This window comes from Gorilla gorilla, chromosome 21 (genome assembly GCF_029281585.2).
Source record: "Gorilla gorilla gorilla isolate KB3781 chromosome 21, NHGRI_mGorGor1-v2.1_pri, whole genome shotgun sequence".
Taxonomy (NCBI): domain Eukaryota; kingdom Metazoa; phylum Chordata; class Mammalia; order Primates; family Hominidae; genus Gorilla; species Gorilla gorilla.
This window is the reverse complement of record NC_073245.2, coordinates 65,861,679-65,879,678: the sequence shown is the minus strand read 5'-3', so window position 1 is coordinate 65,879,678 and position 18,000 is coordinate 65,861,679. Positions and strand designations below refer to the sequence as shown.

General features: G+C 46.5%; 1 protein-coding gene across 6 annotated transcripts in view; it reads left to right on the top strand.

Annotated features, from left to right (window-relative positions):
* ZNF217 (zinc finger protein 217) overlaps positions 1 to 18,000 on the top strand; it is a 41,408-nt gene that overhangs the window by 929 nt on the left and 22,479 nt on the right. For 2 of the 6 annotated variants that reach the window (XM_055372778.2, XM_055372781.2), the window contains exon 1: positions 13,697 to 13,765. The gene's annotated coding sequence lies outside the window, so the exon portion shown is untranslated. Of the gene's footprint in view, positions 1 to 9,814; positions 9,888 to 13,196; positions 13,417 to 13,696; positions 13,766 to 14,180; positions 14,961 to 18,000 lie in introns of those variants that run through there. The other 4 variants (XM_055372780.2, XM_055372779.2, XM_055372783.2 and 1 more) reach the window with 4 other exon arrangements.

Sequence of the window (18,000 nt, the reverse complement as noted above, 5' to 3'; positions counted from 1 at the left end):
ATATATATATATATATATATATATATATATATATATTTTTTTTTTTTTTTTTTTTTTTTTTTTTTTTTTTTGGAGACAGAGTCTCGCTCTTTGCCCAGGCTGGAGTTCAGTGGCGCGATTTCAGCTCACTGCAACCTCCGCTTCCCGGGTTCAAGCGATTCTCCTGCCTCAGCCTCCTGAGTAGCTGGGACTACAGGTGCGTGCCACTGCACCCGGCTAACTTTTTGTATTTTTAGTACAGGCAGGGTTTCACTGTGTTAGCCAGGATGGTCTCAATCTCCTGACCTCGTGATCCGCCCACCTCAGACTCCCAAAGTGCTGGGATTACAGGCATGAGCCACCGTGCCCAGCCTATTAATTTTTATTTTTTATTTATTTTTTTTTTTAAAATAAATTGAGATAGGGGTCTCGCTATGTTGCCAGGGCTGGTCTTGAACTCCTGGACTCAAGCAATCCTCCTGCCTCAGGCTCCCAAAGTGCTAGGATTACAGGCTTCAGCCACCATGCCTGGCTCATTTTTGTATTTTTTGTAGAGACGGCGAAGAGGGGTCTCGCTATGCTGCCCAGATTGGCCTTGAACTCCTGAGCTCAAGCGACCTGCCCACCTCGGCCTCCCAAAGTGCTGGGATTACAAACTGGAGCCACCGCGCCCGGCCGTTAGGGAGTTCTATTATCCCCATCTGTAAAATGGGGAAAATGGAGTCAAAGAGAGTTCAAAGGAAGCCCCAAAGCGGCACAGCTGGGGAATCGAGTTTTGGTTTGAACCCAGAGAGCCATTTTCAAGAGCTCAGCCCTGACCTGCTGGGGGGGGGGGGGGGCGGTCACTGCTCCTAGGTGCCACTTTGTACTCTGGGAGACTTGGATTCCAACTCTGCTGGGGGATCTCAAAATGGAGGATGGTGTGCTTGACCCAGAGTCAATGCCCAATCAGTGATCGTTATTATTATTCTGTTTTCCTAAGGCCAAGGTCAACCACTTAGGACAGAAAATAATGGTATGAGTCAGCATGGCTTTTGGCATTGGATCTGGGCTAGAATCCCACTTTCTTCTAGTTGTAGATCTTCAAGAGAATTAAGTCAGAAAGTTAACCTCAGGCCCCAGTTTCCTCATCTGCAAATGGATTTAAGCATGAAGGTTATCAGGAGAACTAAGTAACACCATAACATAAATCAGCTTTGGAGCTGAGAGTGGCACATAGTGGGGGTGCAGTAAATCATTTTGTTTTTCCCCTTTTATTATTATTATTATTTTGAGGCAGAGTCTCTGTTGCCCAGGCTGGAGTGCAGTGGCTCCATCTCTGCTTACTGCAACTTCCGCCTCCGGGGTTCAAGCCATTCTCCTGCCTTAGTCTCCCAAGTAGCTGGGATTACAGACATGTACCACCATGCCTGGCTAATTTTTGTACTTTTAGTAGAGACAGGGTTTCACCATGTTGGCCAGGCTAGTCTGGAACTCCTGACCTCACGTGATCCTCCTGCCTCTGCCTCCCAAGGTGCTGGCTTCCCACCGAGGCTGGCCTGTTTTTCCCCTTCTTATCCCTCCTGTTCTCCTCCCTGTTTTTCTTATTTTATTTATTTATTTTATTTTTTGAGACTTTCAGCCAGGCTGGAGTGCAGCGGCATGAACACTGCTCACTGCAGCCTCGACCTCTTGGGCTCAAATTATCTTCCTGTCTCAGCCTCCTGAGTAGCTGGGATTATAGGCGCGTGCCACCAAGCCCGGCACATTTTTATTTTATTTTATTTAAGACAGTTTCACTCTTTTTGCCCAGGCTGGAGTGCAATGGCATGATCTTGGCTCACTGCAACCTCTGCCTCCTGGGTTCAAGTGATCTCCTGCCTCAGACTCTTGAGTAGCTGGGATTACAGGTGCCTGCCACCACTCCTGGCTAATTTTGTAATAATTTTTATATTTTGTAGAGACAGGGTTTCGCCATGTTGTTCAGGCTGGTCTCGAACTCCTGGACTCAAGCGATCCGCCGGCCTTGGCCTCCCAAGGTGCTGGGATTACAAGCATGAGCCAGCCACTGCACTCAGCCCTCTTCTTACTATTATTATTATTACTGTTATGGTTGTAGAAGTAACCTGAAATAGAGATACATTGAAATATCTGAGTGATTTCAGCAAAGGAGAGAGACCCTGTGTTACTATTTTAGGAGCGCTCTTGATTGTGTGAACCCATTGAATATGCCACTTACTAACCGAGCCCGGCCATTTTGCTCAGATTATTCAGAGCTCTCAGGCCCATTCAGAATGAAATTCAAAATCTTTACCATGGCCAGAAAGATCCGTGCAATCAAGATGCACCATCCCCATCCTAATTTCCTGGCTTGTCTCCACGCCAGCCACAATGCCATGCTGGCCTCCTTGCTGTTGTTTGAAACAGTGGGTGCACTTTGCTTCAAGGACTTCGCTTGCCTGTCCCTGAACCTGGAATGCTCTTCCCCTAGAACTCCTTGTGGCTCCCACTGTCACCCCCTTCAGATCTTTATTTAGATGTGTCTATGATGAAGCCTTTCAGGGCCAATCTATTTAACATTTCCCTCACCACCCCTCCACTCTGTAGCCCCTTTGCCCCTTGTATTTCTCTCCATAGAACTTATTATAATATCTAACACACTATAATATCAAATGTTAACTCCATGAGGATAGGCATTTTGATCTGTTTGGTTCCCTGCGGCATCTCCAGCATCTAGAACAATGCCTGGTACATAGTGGGTGCTTAATATGTACATGTCACATGAGATAGGAAAAAAACGAGTGTATTAAAGAATCCAGGAGCCGGGCGAGGTGTGTCATGCCTGTAATCCTAGCACTTTGGGAGGCTGAGGCGGGTGCATCGCCTGAGGTTAGGAGTTCGAGCCCAGCCTGGCCAACATAGTGAAACCCCGTCTCTACTAAAAATACAAAAAATCAGCTGGGTGTGGTGGCAGGCGCCTGTAATCCTAGCTACTAGGGAGGCTGAGGCAGGAGAATCGCTTGAACCGGGGAGGCAGACGTCGCAGTGAGCTGAGATTGCGCCATTGCACTCCAGCCTGGGCAACAAAAAAAAAAAAAAAAAAAAAAAAAGGAATCCAGGGAGGCCAGGAGCAGTGGCTCACACCTGTAATCAATCTCAGCACTTTGGGAGGCAGGCAGATCACTTGAGGTCAGGAGTTGGAGACCAACATGGTGAAACCCCGTCTCTACTAAAAATTCAAAAATCAGCCAGGTGTGGTGGTGCACGCCTGTAATTCCAGCTACTCAAGAGGCTCAGGCAGGAGAATCGCTTGAACCCCAGAGGTTGCAGTGAGCTGAGATCGCGCCACTGCACTCCAGCCTGGGCGACAGAGTGAGACATTGTCTCAAAAAAAAAAAAAAAAAAAAAAAAAAAATCCAAGGAGCACAGAACAGCGGAACAGCTAAATATTGGAGCACCTACTGTGCGTTGACCGTTCCACAGCATGGAGGAAACTGGTCTTCCCTTGGAAGAGCCTCCCCCCTATTCAGGTAGTAAGAGAAATAACATACCCAGGGCTAGGCATAATGCAGACAGTGTCATAAAGGAGGCATTGAACAAAGGAGAGAGTAACTGAAGGAGGTGGCATTTCGAGTGACCTTGGGGCTGATTAGGGTGGTTACAGGTTGATGTTTATATATATGGCATATATGTTGGGGGATTGGGTGGCGGGGAGGGGTGCAGGCAGTCAGAATAGAGCAAAGAGAGGAGTAAGTATAGAATGGTGTATCAAATGTTTATCCAAAAGCAGGATATGGAACTAGTAAACATTTTATTCACTGTGTATTTTTTCTGAGAGGGAGTCTCGCTCTGTTGCCCAGTGGCATGATCTCAGCTCACTGCAACCTCTGCCTGCTGGGTTCAAGTGATTCTCCTGCCTCAGCCTCCCAAGTAGCTGGGATTACAGGTGCACGCCACTACGCCCGGCTAATTTTTGTATTTTTAGTAGAGATGGGCTTTCGCCATGTTGGCCAGGCTGGTCTCGAACGCCTGACCTGAGGTGATCAGACCACCTCTGCCTCCCAAAGTGCTGGGATTACAGGCATGAGCCACTGCACCTGGCCTGTTGTCTATATTCTATTTTTTTTTTTTTTCTGAGATGGAGTCTTGCTCTGTCACCCAGGCTAGAGTGCAGTGGCGCGATCTTGGCTCACTGCAACCTCTGCCTCCCCGGTTCAAGCGATTCTCCTGCCTCAGTCTCCTCAGTAGCTGGGATTACAGGCGCCTGCCACTGTGCCCAGCTGATTTTTTTGTATTTTTAGAGGAGACGGGGTTTCACCATGTAGGCCAGGCTGGTCTTGAACTCCTGACCTCGTGATCCACCCACCTCGGTTTCCCAAAGTGCTGGGATTACAGGTGTGAGCCACCGCGCCCGGCCTGTTGTCTATATTCTAAAATTTGGATAACTTGGATATGGTATAGTTTTTGTGGCCATTTTCTTTTGGTGAACATGTAGGTTGTTTCTAGCTTTTCACTATTGGAAACAGTGCTGCATCCTTGTGTATGCTTTCTGCATGAGTGATATTTCTCTAGGATAGATACTGTAATTATATTCTTGTCTTTTTTTTGTGTTTTAATTTATTTAATGTCTATGTTTCCTGTTAAAATATAAGCTCCATGAGGGGAGGAATCCAATTTGTTTTGTGCTTCACTCTTTAATTACTATCTAGCCAAGTGCTTGGGAGGAAGGAGAGGTCAATAAATATATACTGAGGGAATCAGGCTGAAAGATTGGCTGGGACCATGGTGTGGTTTTGCATCCTAAGAGAGGGAGCTTGACTTATTTTGGAAAAGTAAAATTTTTTTTGGAGAATTTCACACAAAGCAGTAGCAGGATGGTTATTAGCGGAATTTAGGAAAAAGTATTCTGGACTAGAAAGAAGGCAGGTACAGGAGATGCGATTATGAGATTATTACACAGGCTACAAGGAAACAAAGAAACATGGGTGGTGAGAATAGAAAGGAAAGGGTACATTTCAGAGAGATTAGAAGGATAGGATTTGTGAGATTTATTAACTAGCTATAAGGGATGAAATAAAGAAGGCATAGAAGGAAAGTTGATTTCTAGCATAGAACATTTTAATTTTACAAACATTCCCTCTCCCAGCTCTATGGAAAAGGTACTCTCTAATTGCTGTTGGTATATTAATTTGTATTACATTTTCTTCCCCACTTTCTTTTTATTTTGAGACAGGGTCTGTGGCCCAGGCTGGAGTACGGTGATGCCATCTCGGCTCACTGCAGCCTTGACCTCTCCGGGATCAAGAGATCCTTCCATCTCAGCCTCCTGAGTAGATGGAACCATGGGTGCCAGCCACCATGCCCAGCTAACTTTTTTTTTTTTTTTTTTTTGAGACAGTCTCGCTCCGTCCCCCAGGCTGGAGTGCAGTGGTGCAATCTCGGCTCACTGCAGCCTCCGCACCCTGGTTCATGCCATTCTCCTGCCTCAGCCTCCCAAGTAGCTGGGACTACAGGCGCCTGCCACCACGCCTGGCTAATTTTTTTTGTATTTTTAGTAGAGACAAGGTTTCACCGTGTTAGCCAGGATGGTCTCAAACTCCTGACCTCCTGATCCACCTGCCTCGGCCTCCAAAGTGCTGGGATTACAGGCGTGAGCCACCGTGCGCAGCCCTATGCCCAGCTAATTTTTATATTTTTCATAGAGACAGGGTTTCGCCATATTGCCCAGGCTGGTCTTGAACTCTTGGGTTTAGGTTAGCGCCTTGGCCTCCCAAAGTGCTGGGATTATAGGCATGAGCCACTGTGCCCGGTTTCCCTTTCAAAAGAGATTTCAGCTGGGCGTGGTGGCTCACGCCTATAATCCCAGCATTTTGGGAGGCCAAGGCGGGTGGATCACCTGAGGTTAGGAGTTCGAGACCAGCCTGGCCAATATGGTGAAACCCTGTTTCTACTAAAAATACAAAAAATTAGCAGGGCATGTTGGCGGGCGCCTGTAATCCCAGCTACTCAGGAGGCTGAGGCAGGAGAATTGCTTGAACCCGGGAGGTGGAGGCTGCAGTGAGCCGAGGTTGCACCATTGCACTCCAGCCTGGGCAATAAGAGCGAAACTCCGTCTCAAAAAAAACAAACAAACAAACAAAAAAGATTTACAGTCTGTTACAGTCTGGTGAAGAAGAGGGTCCTGAATACAGGTATACCAAGAACTCAAGGGAGTGACACAGGTGGGAGGAAACTAGCCCTCAGGCAACCAAGTGAAACACTGTATTGCTGTTCCAGAATGTGGGGAAGGGAGGACAGTGGGTGCGGACGTTTCAACCTTGCCCCAGAGCCACACATGACTGACTGGTAAACATCCTGGAAATAGGGGGTCAAGAAATATGCATCAGTGCCAATTTTTAGAATTGAGGAAATTTAGGTTGGTGATAAAGGGGGGGAGTCTGACCTTGGGTTCAACTAGTGCATTGGCTTCATTGTAGTCGGGAAAGTAGGGAAACAAATTGTTAGCTGTGTGACCTCAGGCAGGTTACTGAATGATCCTGAGCCTTAGTTTTCTCTTTTCTCTCTTTTTTTTTTTTTTGAGACAGGGTGTCACTCTGTCGCCCAGGCTGGAGTGCAGTGGCGCAATTTCAGCTCACTGCAACCTCTGCCTCCCTTTGTGTTTTTAGTAGAGACAGGGCTTCACCATGTTGGTCAGGCTGCTCTCGAACTGCTGACCTCGTGATCCACCCACCTCGGCCTCCCAAAGTGCTGGGATTACAGGCGTGAGCCACCACACCCAGCAGGACTCCAACTTCTTACAGTTTGTCATGTCCTCTTTGTTAAACCAGGATGGGGTCTTTTGGGAGACATTAATATCTCTTGGGAAAGAAACACTTACTTGACGTTCAATGGTTCTTTTGGTTTTATTTCCATTTCCTTTAGTGGCTTCCCAGTGCTCTTGGAATAAATCCCAGAGTCTTAGCATGGCCCACCAGATCTTGACAGCCATGTTCTCAGGACTTTTGTTTTGTTTTGTTGTTGTTTTTTTGTTGTTGTTTCGTTGTTGTTTTCTGAGACAGGATCTTACTCTGTTGCCCAGGCTGAGTACAGTGGCACAATCTCGGCTTATTGCAGCCTCAACCTCCCTGGCTCAAGTGATCCTCCCACCTCATCCTCCTGAGTAGCTGGGAGTATAGGCGCACAACGGCTAATTTTTAATTTTTTTGTAGACATGGGGTCTCGCTATGTTGCCCGGGCTGGTCTCAAACACCTGGACTCAATCAGTCCTCCCAACTCTCACTCCCAAAGTGCTAGAATTATGAATTACAGACATGAGCCATCTCACAAGCCATCTCGCCCAGTTGGGAACTTTGTTTTTATTCTAAGATGCATGAGGGCTGTGTTATCGGGAATTTGTTTTTATTCTAAGACGCACGAGGGCCATGACATAACCAGACGACGACTTTTGAAAAGGTCAATTGTGGCCGCTTAGAATGGGACGGTCTACATTTCTGCCCTGTAAACACAGGGACCTCTCATGTAGAGACAAAATCAGCAGTTGGAAATGTGTTTTGGGAGTTGAGGGGAGAGTTCCAGGTAGGAAATATGGACATTTAGGAGCTTTCCAAATATTGACGGCATGTTGAAGCTTCGGACTGGATAAAATCACATGAATAAGAAAGTGTTGCTAGCATTGGGCCCTGGGCATGTCAGCACCTGGAAGTCAAAGAAGAGAGTCTAAAGAAGGAGCCAAGGGGACTGGGAGGGAGCAGCCAGCGAGGAGATCAGGATAGCATGGGGACCCAACTGCAAGGCAGGAAAGAGCTCTATCAAGTGTTGCAGATTTGGCAAATACTAGGGAACAGAGAACTGATCACTGATATCCTGCTGCAACGAGAGTCAAATCCCCGGTCTTCACACGGGCTTGCCTTGATTTCTTGCTCCTCTGTCCCTACCCTGTCTTCATTCCATGGCCCCCAGACACACTGGCTGCCTTCCAGTTCTTTCTCCAAGCTTGGCTCTCTTCCTCTTTGGTCCTTCTCACCTTCTGTTCCCTCTGAATGAATGGAACACTCCTCCCCATCCCGGTATGATTTGCCACCTGACTTCCTGGGAGGTCTCTGCTCCTCAGGGAGCCTCAATCTATAACAGCAGGCTTTTCCCCTCTCCTATGACCCAGTCCCAGTAGGTTGTAAATATAACTACCAGTGTGTTGTCTGCTTCCCTCAAGAAGATAAGCCCCAACGGGACAAGGAATTCGTTTGTTTTGCTTAATGTTCTATCTCCCATGCCTAGAACAGTGCCAGGGCCCCCCAAACTCTAGGCTCACAAGCTTTGTAGTGTGTCTCATTTCATTCTCCAGAGTCTTGAAGAAATGTGACTATTACTTATATAAGTAACACAAACAATTATTATAATTGTCTTCTTCATCATCTTCATCATTCCCCTTTTATAGATAAGGAAACTAAAACCTGAGAGAGATTAAATAATATTCTAGGGTTATGCAGCTCTCCAGAGATAGAATCTGAGTATCTGAGCCCAAGTTATTGGAGAGAAGATGTTCATAACCAGGACACTATGTCAGAGCCTCCCCCTCTCCTCCCCCTCCCAGGGAACTAGGGGTTTTAAACTACTCTCAGAAAGAACAGAAGCCAAGTTCTTGAAGAGAATGAGAAAGGAGGTGCTAGGCAAGGGGAACCCCAGGGCTGAAGGCTCTAGGTCAGAGAGAAGGCTGGAGTTTAGATGCCTCAGTGAAGGGCTTGCCAGGACTTGAGGCTGGAGTTAGGCAGGGACCAGATCTGCAGAGCTGGTGGGGGAAGCTGTGGAGTTTTTTTTCCCTCAAGGCAATAGGAAGCCATTAAGGGGTGGTGAATTTATCTGATATCCATGGTAAAAGTCTTTTTGGGTAAAAGTCTTGGATTATAGGTAGAGAAAGCATTAAGGGAAACCTAGAAAGGAAGAAGTTTGGAGAAACCTGCATATACAGTACTGTCTCTGTCTGGAGGAGAACATGTGATGGAGCTGACACCCTTTCTTCCCTTGCATTTGGGTCCCCATGTTCTCCTGCGGTCCCTCAGGCCTCACTGCCTGCTCCCTCTCAGTCCCCTTTGCTCACTTTCTTCTCCTTGACTTCCAGGCGCTGAACCACCCAAGGGCCCAATACTAGCACCTCTTTCATGTGATTTTATCCAGTCTGATGGCTCAGCATGCCATCAGTATTTGGAAAGCTCCTAAATGTACATAATTCTCACCGGGAACTCTCCCTTCCCAACACATTTCCAACAGCAGACTCCACGTTCACGTGCATGGCACCTGCCAGTGGTACCTGGTGTAGGCTTTTGTTAGAGATAAAGATAAATGGACACAATTGAGACATATGAAGGTTTGCTGATGGATGCAAGGTCTGTGTAGGGTGGAGTAGATGGAGATGAAATATCCTGATTAGATTTTAAGATTCTGGCTTGAGATTATAATGATGATTGAATTTCAATTAATGTTAGTCACCCTCTTCTTCCCCTCCGTCCCTCATTCCAAAACTTCCTGTTTGGAATATCTAATGAAGGCAGAAAACTTTAAAGAGGTGTTCCCAGTGTTGTGTTTTGTGTGCAATTTTTAAGGGAGTTTACATTAACATTTTGAGTGAAGGTAATTTCAGAAAACTATCCAGAATATTAGAGGAGTCATGAGTTGTGCTTGCAGTGGGGGAGGGCATTCATCGAATAGGACAAATCCAGTTAAAAAATGCTGTCAACCTTATCAAGATTGACTAATCCAATCAAGTTGGGAGGGTACTGAAACCTTTATTTAAATTAAGTCTTATTCTTGACCCCTCCCTTTTTGCTGTGCTTATAAAAACCGGCAATCACATCTCTTCCAGTATTGTTTGGAGCCAGGTAGAGTGAAGTCCTACAGAGTTATCAGGTTCCAGACCCTGCCTTCTCTTCTGAAAGGTAAGTTCTGCTATATATATATACACACAGATATATATATATATATATAAATATATTTTTAATAGTATATTATTGTGATACTTTACAGAAGAGTGACTTGCATGGGATCAAGAAACTTAATAGAAAAGAGCAATGTGGTGCTCCTTCGAGCTGTTTGTTATTCCTACTTACTTTAGTGCATTTAGTCTTGTTCAAGGGGCTGTCCCTGTTTCCTTCTCAAATGTCCTTTGTAGTTTGCAGATGCTGGCAGGTTTGCCTAACTTTTTCATGTTCTTTTCCTGCTAACTCCTCACTGCAGTTTTTCAGGTTTTCCTGCTCTGAACACTGAATTCTTTTACGTCCCGTATCTATGTTGGCTCTGTTTCAGCTCCAGGGATTTACACACAGTTTCCAAATAGTTTTTCTATAATAGTTCCACAGTAAAATAAAGTCTTGTGAAATAAGAAGATCATACCTCATTCTGTTCTTCTAATTAAGGCTGAGTCTCAAAAGAGGATTCCAGTAAGTGTTAAATACAGCAAATCAGAAGTTTTGTTTTTTTTTCTTCTTCTTTTTTTTTTTTTTTTGTTATGTTACTAGATCTGAGCATGCTGTGACTGGCAGGATCTGGATAGAAAATCAGATGTTGGCTAAACGAAGAGGCCTTATATCACTAGGATTAAATTAGAGATAATGGTGTGATTTTATAAGCGCATACTAGGAAATATGTCTTAAGGAGGGCCTGTCTGTTTCGATAATTGTGAAAAATGAGGTGTAGCTGATGTTTGCTGCATTGAAACAAGGTGAAGTGGGGCTTTTCTGCCCCTTCTCCAAGTACCATGTGCAGAGCTTCTCTTTTGGTTCCATTCTTTGTTTTTTTTGCTGGCATCTAGTAGCACCTGACTCCTTTAGAGATGGCCTAGGCAGGGAGTGATGGCGAAGCTGGATTTCTTGTGGGTGGAGCTAAGCATAGGAAGACCAACGTTCGATTTTCAATTTTCACTTCGTGCAGTATGAGTTCCTAGCTTTTATTACAAAACCAAATGTTTCCAGTGTTCTCCTGTTACTTTTGGAGTTTCCATATTTTAATTGTTTGAACTATACATGCTTTCCAAATAAGTGGGAAGTATGAGTCTCACATTCTAAGGGAAGAATGTGTCTCAGGGAAAAGCCCTCCCGGGCGAATTCAGATCCCTCTATGTCCTTCTGAAAACACAGTGTGTATTTGCAACCCAGCAGTCAGTCACTGGCAGAATTTTGCAACGATTTCCCAGTTTCGTTGGCACGACTCCAGGACAAGGTTCTTTGTAATTCTTTGCTCAAACATAAGGAGGATCACATATAAATAAAACTCTTAGCAGACAGATCAGTGAATTATAATCATCTTTCAGTTTTAAAAGCTACAACATAATAAGGCGCTCTCTCTTTTTTTTTTTTTGAGAGAGGCGGCGAAACAGTAACAAATCATGATGCTATAATGTGAACAAAGTGGTAGCTTTGGAGGGCACAGGGGGAAAACAAGCACAACCGTTTTTGCTCAGAAAATAATTCAGTAGCAACAAGGTCTGAGAGCCAGGAATCTCCTTGTTCTTACTGAAACGATTATTTGTCAAAATATTTGATTGTTTCCCTATTCCCCCTGAAAAGTTTGGACTTTTCTTTTTGCTCGATTTTGACACTAGAATTTTTAACTATCAGTGCTATTGTGTTTACAGCATTCAAGGTCTCAAGAGTTCAAAGGTTATCCATTAACATGTAGAATGAGGTTACACTTAAGGCTCAACCTGGTTCCACTTGGTCATAGTTTCTTTGTTGTGTAGCAAGGCTCATAGTCATTTGTTTTCATAAAGTTAAATGAAGTTTCTTGTTTATGAAGTGTTTTTGGACTGTGTTTTAGAATGTGACAATAAGATTAAAAAATGTATTTTAAAGGAAGGTATTCACCTTTTGTCAGAAAAGGAATCCTAATACTAAAAGTGATCAATATCAGTGGACTTGAGTGAAAAAAAATTCACCCAATTTAGTTTTTTAGTGCTGGCCTAAGAATCTACTGGCACTGCTAATTAATTGTGAGTAATTGATTCGCTTCCTTTTTTAAAAAGACTAACCAGACCATATGTGGGGTTAGTAGTTATATATAAAATGACAGCAAAACATGACACTTGGCAAATTCTTCCCCTTTGCTGAGCTGTCTTCTCAAATTCCTTTTCCTATTTATTAAGATTGCATTGCTCACCAGCTCCGGATCGTTTCTGTAGTGCGTTCTTTCTTTTGATTTAGGAAATAGATATTTTAAATGCTTTTCTTGATGTGTTTTAAAGTTTTTTCATTTTGGATATGCTGAAGGCCAGTAAAAACACAAATATTTGGCTATTTTGTTGGTAGCGACTTGCATAGATCCATTTCACATTTGCATTAGTTTGCATTTTGGGGTAGAAAAATTGTGGATGTGCTTGTTATGTCTATGGTTCCTCGAGGCTTACTTAAAATGGGGAAATATCACAGGCCTTAGGAATCAGGATCTTTTTTTTGTCCTTTTTTTCAGTAAGGAAAAAAAAACAGTTGGGAAACGCTTTAAATGAGTTGTGCGTAGGGAGGAGGGGAAAGGGTAGCGGTTTTTTGTTTTTTTTTTTGTCCCTTTTTTTGTCCTCGGTTTCCTCCAAATGGATTTCTATCAAAACCAAGTAGATTCTTGGAACCTAGGCTAAGTTTAGAAATCTCAAGTTAGAATAGCGCAAGCCCAGCCCTTTCAGGAAAAAAAAAAATCACAACAATTAAATAGCTTTCTGAAGATACTCATTTAAAAACTGTTTATCTTCTCGACCTTCCTGAAGCTTGAAGAAAATCTGAGGTGTTTTTCGCGCACAGCTGCCTTCTAACCCGCGAGCAACGGCGTTAAGGTTTTTGTTTGTAATTCGGGGTGACCCAGGGGTTCGGGCCGCGGGCCCCTCCCCTCGCCCGGGCACACCTTGCAGAGGAGGGGGCGGCGGGGACGGGGCCGGGTCTGCGCCTGCGCACACCCTCGCGGTCCCCCCCTCCCCGGCCTCCCCGGGTACCTGTCACGGCTACCGCCGCGGCGCGCGCCCGCCACGTTAAGCCGGATGGCGGGAGGAGGGGTGCGGGGCGGGGGGCGCGGGGAGGGTGGCACGGCGCGCGCGTGCGCGGGAGTCGCCGAGCGAGAACTGGGAGTGCGCGCGCTCGCCGCTCGCTCGCGTCCCGGAGGCGGAGTCGGCGGCGGGGGGCGGAGCGGGGGCGCGTCTATGCTAGTCACGTGGGCGCTGGGGCGGGGCTGGGGCGGTGTGGGGCGTGGCCGGCGGCCGGTGAAGGCAGGGGGCGGGGCGTCTCCGAGCGGCGGGGCCGAGGGAGGGCGCAACAGCTGCTCCCTGAACACTTTCTGACCCAACAGTCCCCCGGCGCCGGACGCGCCGCGCCCCGGCGGCTCTAGGGACCCCCCGCGCCTGCACTGTCCCCGCGCGGACGAGTAGGGGGCGCCCGCGCCTTTGCCCCCCGTGCGCACCCCCGCCCCGCTCACCTTAGCCCCGCGCCCGAGGTGAGCCCGGCCCCTATATCCTCCGGGCGGGGGTGGGGGTGGGGGACGCTCGTTTTTTGTTGGGGGGGTCTTGGAGGCGCGAAGGCACTAGGCCCCTCGGCGGATGGCTGCACCGCTTGCCGGCGGCTCCCCGTGTCTTTTGGGGGGCCGGGTGCGGGCGCGGAATCCGGGAGGTGTCCGCACAAAAGGCCGAGAGAAACTCCGCGACGCCTCCCTCCCTCCCTCCGCCCTCCCCGCCCCCTCCCCTCCGCGCCCGCTCCTCCTCATTCAAACCCGGCCGGCCCGAGTGGTGTCAGCTCAGTCCCGGCCGCCGCCGCGCGAGGAAATGGCCGAGGAGCCGGAGCCGCAGGTAAAGGGGGCGCGCCCCCCGCCCGCGCCAGCCGGGGCGCCCGCCCGGTCCTGCGGAGGCTCCCGCGCCGCCCCCGAGGCGCCCGGCTCTCGTTGTCTTGTCCCCCCCAGGATGACCTCAGTTCCCCGTCTCAGCTTTCTATCCGCTCCTCTAGGGCGCCCCCTCCCCAGCCGGCTCCTGCGCTTCCGCCCGCGGGAAGGTGCGGGCGATCCCGGCTGCATCCGCTCTTGGCCGTCACACTCACGCCGCACTATTCAGAAGGGCTTGGGGTGCGGGGTTCCCTGAATCTCCGCCGGGAGCGGGGGTCTGCGGGGGTGGGCGGTGGGGGGCTGTTCCGAAAAGTTGGGTCGCCCCGCGGGGCGGGTCTCCCAATTTGCCCAGTTGGCCCTTGGGGCGCGGGCGGAGGGGGAAGGTCGGCGTAGGGTCCCCCGCGATGCCCGGGGAAGGGCCGGGGCAAGTTGGAAGCGGCCAAAACAATGCGTCCGGACGGGCATCCCCCGTAAACAATGGCCGGGACGGTCCACACGGGCCGGGCGGAGGGCGCCTCTAAGGGACCGCGGGAGGGGCTGGGCCTCGCCGCGGACCCCGGCGCGCGCCCCGTGACTCCCTCGGGTGCCCAAAAATCTGTCCCCGGGAGTCTTGGGGCGCCTGCTCATCCCTGAACAGGGATGCACGGGGCTGCGTTTCCTGGATGTGTGCGATAAGATGGCTTTTTTTTTCCCTCCTCTAATTTTAAAGATTTTTTTAAGTCTTAATGTTCTATAAACACTTAAAAGAATGTCTTTACAACTCAATGCTAGTGGAACACCCAAAGCCAGCTGGAAGCAGAACTGGGAACTCTAAAGGGCAGGAAGGATTGGAATGCTAGCCCAAAAGTGCTGCTGCTTTTTTTTTCTTTTCTTTCTTTCTTTTTTTTTTTGAAGGGAAGTTTCTGCCAGGAGGTGCCGAGTGGTGAAACCGCTCAGTTTCAGGCACAGCCCTCTTGTCTCTCGATTTGGCCCCGACTGCGAGCCGGACGGGATGGTGGAGAGGCGGAGGGCGCTGCTGGGGGCCCGGGAGGCTGGATTTGGGGCTGCCTGGGCGGTCCCGCCTGAGGGGCAAGACCCGGCACGCGGGGCGCGCGCCGGAACCTGGGTCCCGGGGGTTTGAGAAGACGTTCAGGGCCCGGGTTGGAACCCACATTTTGGGATTCTGGGTAGGGCCACCGAAGACGGGAAGGCGCATTCTTGGGCGGGTGGGGGTGGGGTGAGCAGGCAGGGAGTTTTCCGCCAGGTTTAGTTACAGGAGCTAGAAAAGGCCACTTCTGGGACCCTGGCATCCGGGCCACCCTGAGAGCCCCAGAAACTTTTTTTTCTTTTTCTTTCCCTCCACCCCCCAGAAAAGGATAGTCATTTCAGGTTTGAGGCTTTGGTGTATTGTTCCACTTCGAAATTCCTGGAGCCTCAGTTTATCTTCCTGAATCAGCCTATGGGGCTTGGAGCGTTGAACATTCCTAAACACGGAGGAAGTAAATGGCGGTTGCAGTGGTCCACTGGCCAGTTTGGGGGTCCTGTATTATTGGCCACTGTGTGTCCTACAGCGTAGCTAGGTTTCTTAGTTTTCTAGATCGTTTGGAAGCATTAAGCTGTATGTTTTAAGAAGCCTAGGTCTGATTTAGTTCAGGTTGATTCAATTATGTCTTCATTGCTTTTGAGTTGGTTGAATGACTTGACATGAGATTAAGCTCAACAAAAGAAAAGGCGAGGTAGCAACAGCTGCCGTCCAGGCCTGGCCACTAGGTAGGGGTCTTAGGAGGCCTTTTACCTTCTCTTTTGTATATGTCAAGAAGGACATTTACAATGTTCTTATTTTACTGTACTTCTTTCCCCTGAAGTGGATGTTCTTTCTTGATTGATATCAAACAAGACTTAAAATGCTAAGTTTTATGATACTTAGACAATGAGTAATAGATGTAGTTTCTAAAAGCCTTGATGTGTCTGCAGTGACAAGTGCAGAGGAATAACCTCATTGCTTTTTGTCTGAAAATATAACAGGCAAGCCACTAGTTTGTGCTTACTTAATGTGTGCTAAGAACTTTTAAGGTGTGTCCTTAATGGTAGATAACTTTTTTCCTTCTGAGAAGTCATATTTATTTTAGATATTGTTTTGTTCAGGGTTCTGGAGACTAATAGTGTTTCGTTTTGTTTCTTAACCCTGATGTTGCTGCCATTTTTAATCGGTTATATTTAAATTCAAGAGGCAGTAACTTATTTAAAATTCAGTTGTCAGTAGTTACAAGGCAGATTTATCATTTATTTTAATTGTTAGAATAGGATTAATAATCTGTTTGTTTGGAATTTTAATGATTTGGCGTGATGAGGAAAGCTAGTCCTTTAGAATTGTCTTTATTTGCCTACAGAAGGAGGAAGTAGAGGACAAGATATGACTTTTATTGGTGAAGGACACACACTTTTTTCTTTAGTGTCCCACTCTTTTAATCCTTTTGTCTTCACAACACTTTTCTAACGCTTTGCAGTTTGACCTTTGCTGTTTTTTAGTGACTTGTGAGATCGAAGTTTAGCAGTTGTGTTGGGTTCCTATTCCCTTTCACTTCTTACTCAAAAAAAGGAACTAATACACCACTTAGAAAAAATTTGTAGAAAACTTTTCTCCCCTTTACCCTGAGGAATCTATTTTGGTAACAGGTCAAAATTTTTTTCCAGGTAGTAGGGGAGGAAGGAGGAGCAGTGAAGGTTTTGACTTTGACTGCCTTTACTTTTTTAAGGTGGGGGTAGATTTGCATTTTTCTTTGTGAGCCTCCATTTTTGGCAGGAAAACTTCAGGGAGGAGTAGGAGCCCCTAATCCCCTTCCAGTGGACTTGTTTTGGAGGAAATCTGAAAATAAGACTTAATCATCAAGTCACTTATAAACTGATGAAATAATTAAGGAATATAATGGCCTGGCAATGACTAAGTCCTTCTATCTCCTCATTGCAGATACATGCTAATCACTTTTTTCTCTCTTAACAACACTTATTATGAAATGGCATGTTTTTGCCACAGCAGGGTAGCCATTTCCCAACCCTGGAGCACTCTTAATTCTGAGATGCCTGATTAGAGCCTCAGGGGTCCCAAAAGATGTGCTGTTTTCCCACTTTATAAAATTACATTCTTTTCTCACAGTTGTCACAAACATGATATTGGTTGATAAGAACTTTGGAGTAGTTTTAATGACTCTTGACTGCCTGAAAGATGCCACTTTAAAAAAGGAGCTACTTTTAGCTGACTCTTTGAAAGTAAATGATTGGACCCTTTTTATGTTTTATATGAGGCTTTGTTTCCATTTGCTTAAAAAAAAAATTCAAATTGTCCCATCTCCTGTATGCCCATATGGCCTGTGTGTTATAGATTTTGAGGTTGCTGGGTATGATTTGTTTTAAATCGTTCCTTCCTAATTTCCCATTTCAGTTTAATCCCTGAGCGGAATGTTTAATGAATGAATTGGGAAGGTGAAGCTGAAGGACGGAGCAATGGCTGTTTTCAAGCCTTAGAATTAGAAAGTAGGAATGGAAAACATGAGACAGTTGCATAAACTGAGTATTCCACTAATAAAATAAATGTAATAAGATTTTAAATCCAGTTACTACAATTGAAATCTAAAAACAGAATAGTTTTTAGATTACTGGGATGTTAAAAAATAAAAACCTGAAAGGTATTTACAGAACAGCTACCAACATGGAATTAAAGGAATCTCAATCTTGTTAAATATTCTAAAGAGGGAAGGGTTTGGTTACAGCATGTAAATTAAACTTGAGACAATGGCGGGTGGGGGAGTCTTGATCCGCACACCTCTTCTCCAGATTCTGCGGGGGGGAGGGGTGTTAAAATTTAAACGCACATGGAAGAAAAAAAAATTTATTACACAAAGACGGCAGGAAATTTCTTAAATTCGGGTGAAGGAAGCCTGATTATTGAATATCACTTAATGGCCTCATTTTAGAGGCAGTATAAAAACTTTTCTGAAATGCTCATGTTTTTGGAGTAAGGTGAACTGGGTTATTTTTCCCCAGCCGGTAATAACAGACAAATTTGCAGTGGTATCTGGGGCAAAGGTTTTTGAATTTAGACCACGAGGAGAGATAGAAATCTGACTTTAAGGAAGTGGAAGAACAGGGACCATTCTTTCCTAAAATCTGCAGCTCACGATGACATGCTCAATTCTTGTACACATCTATCTTCCAGATAAATAGGGGGGA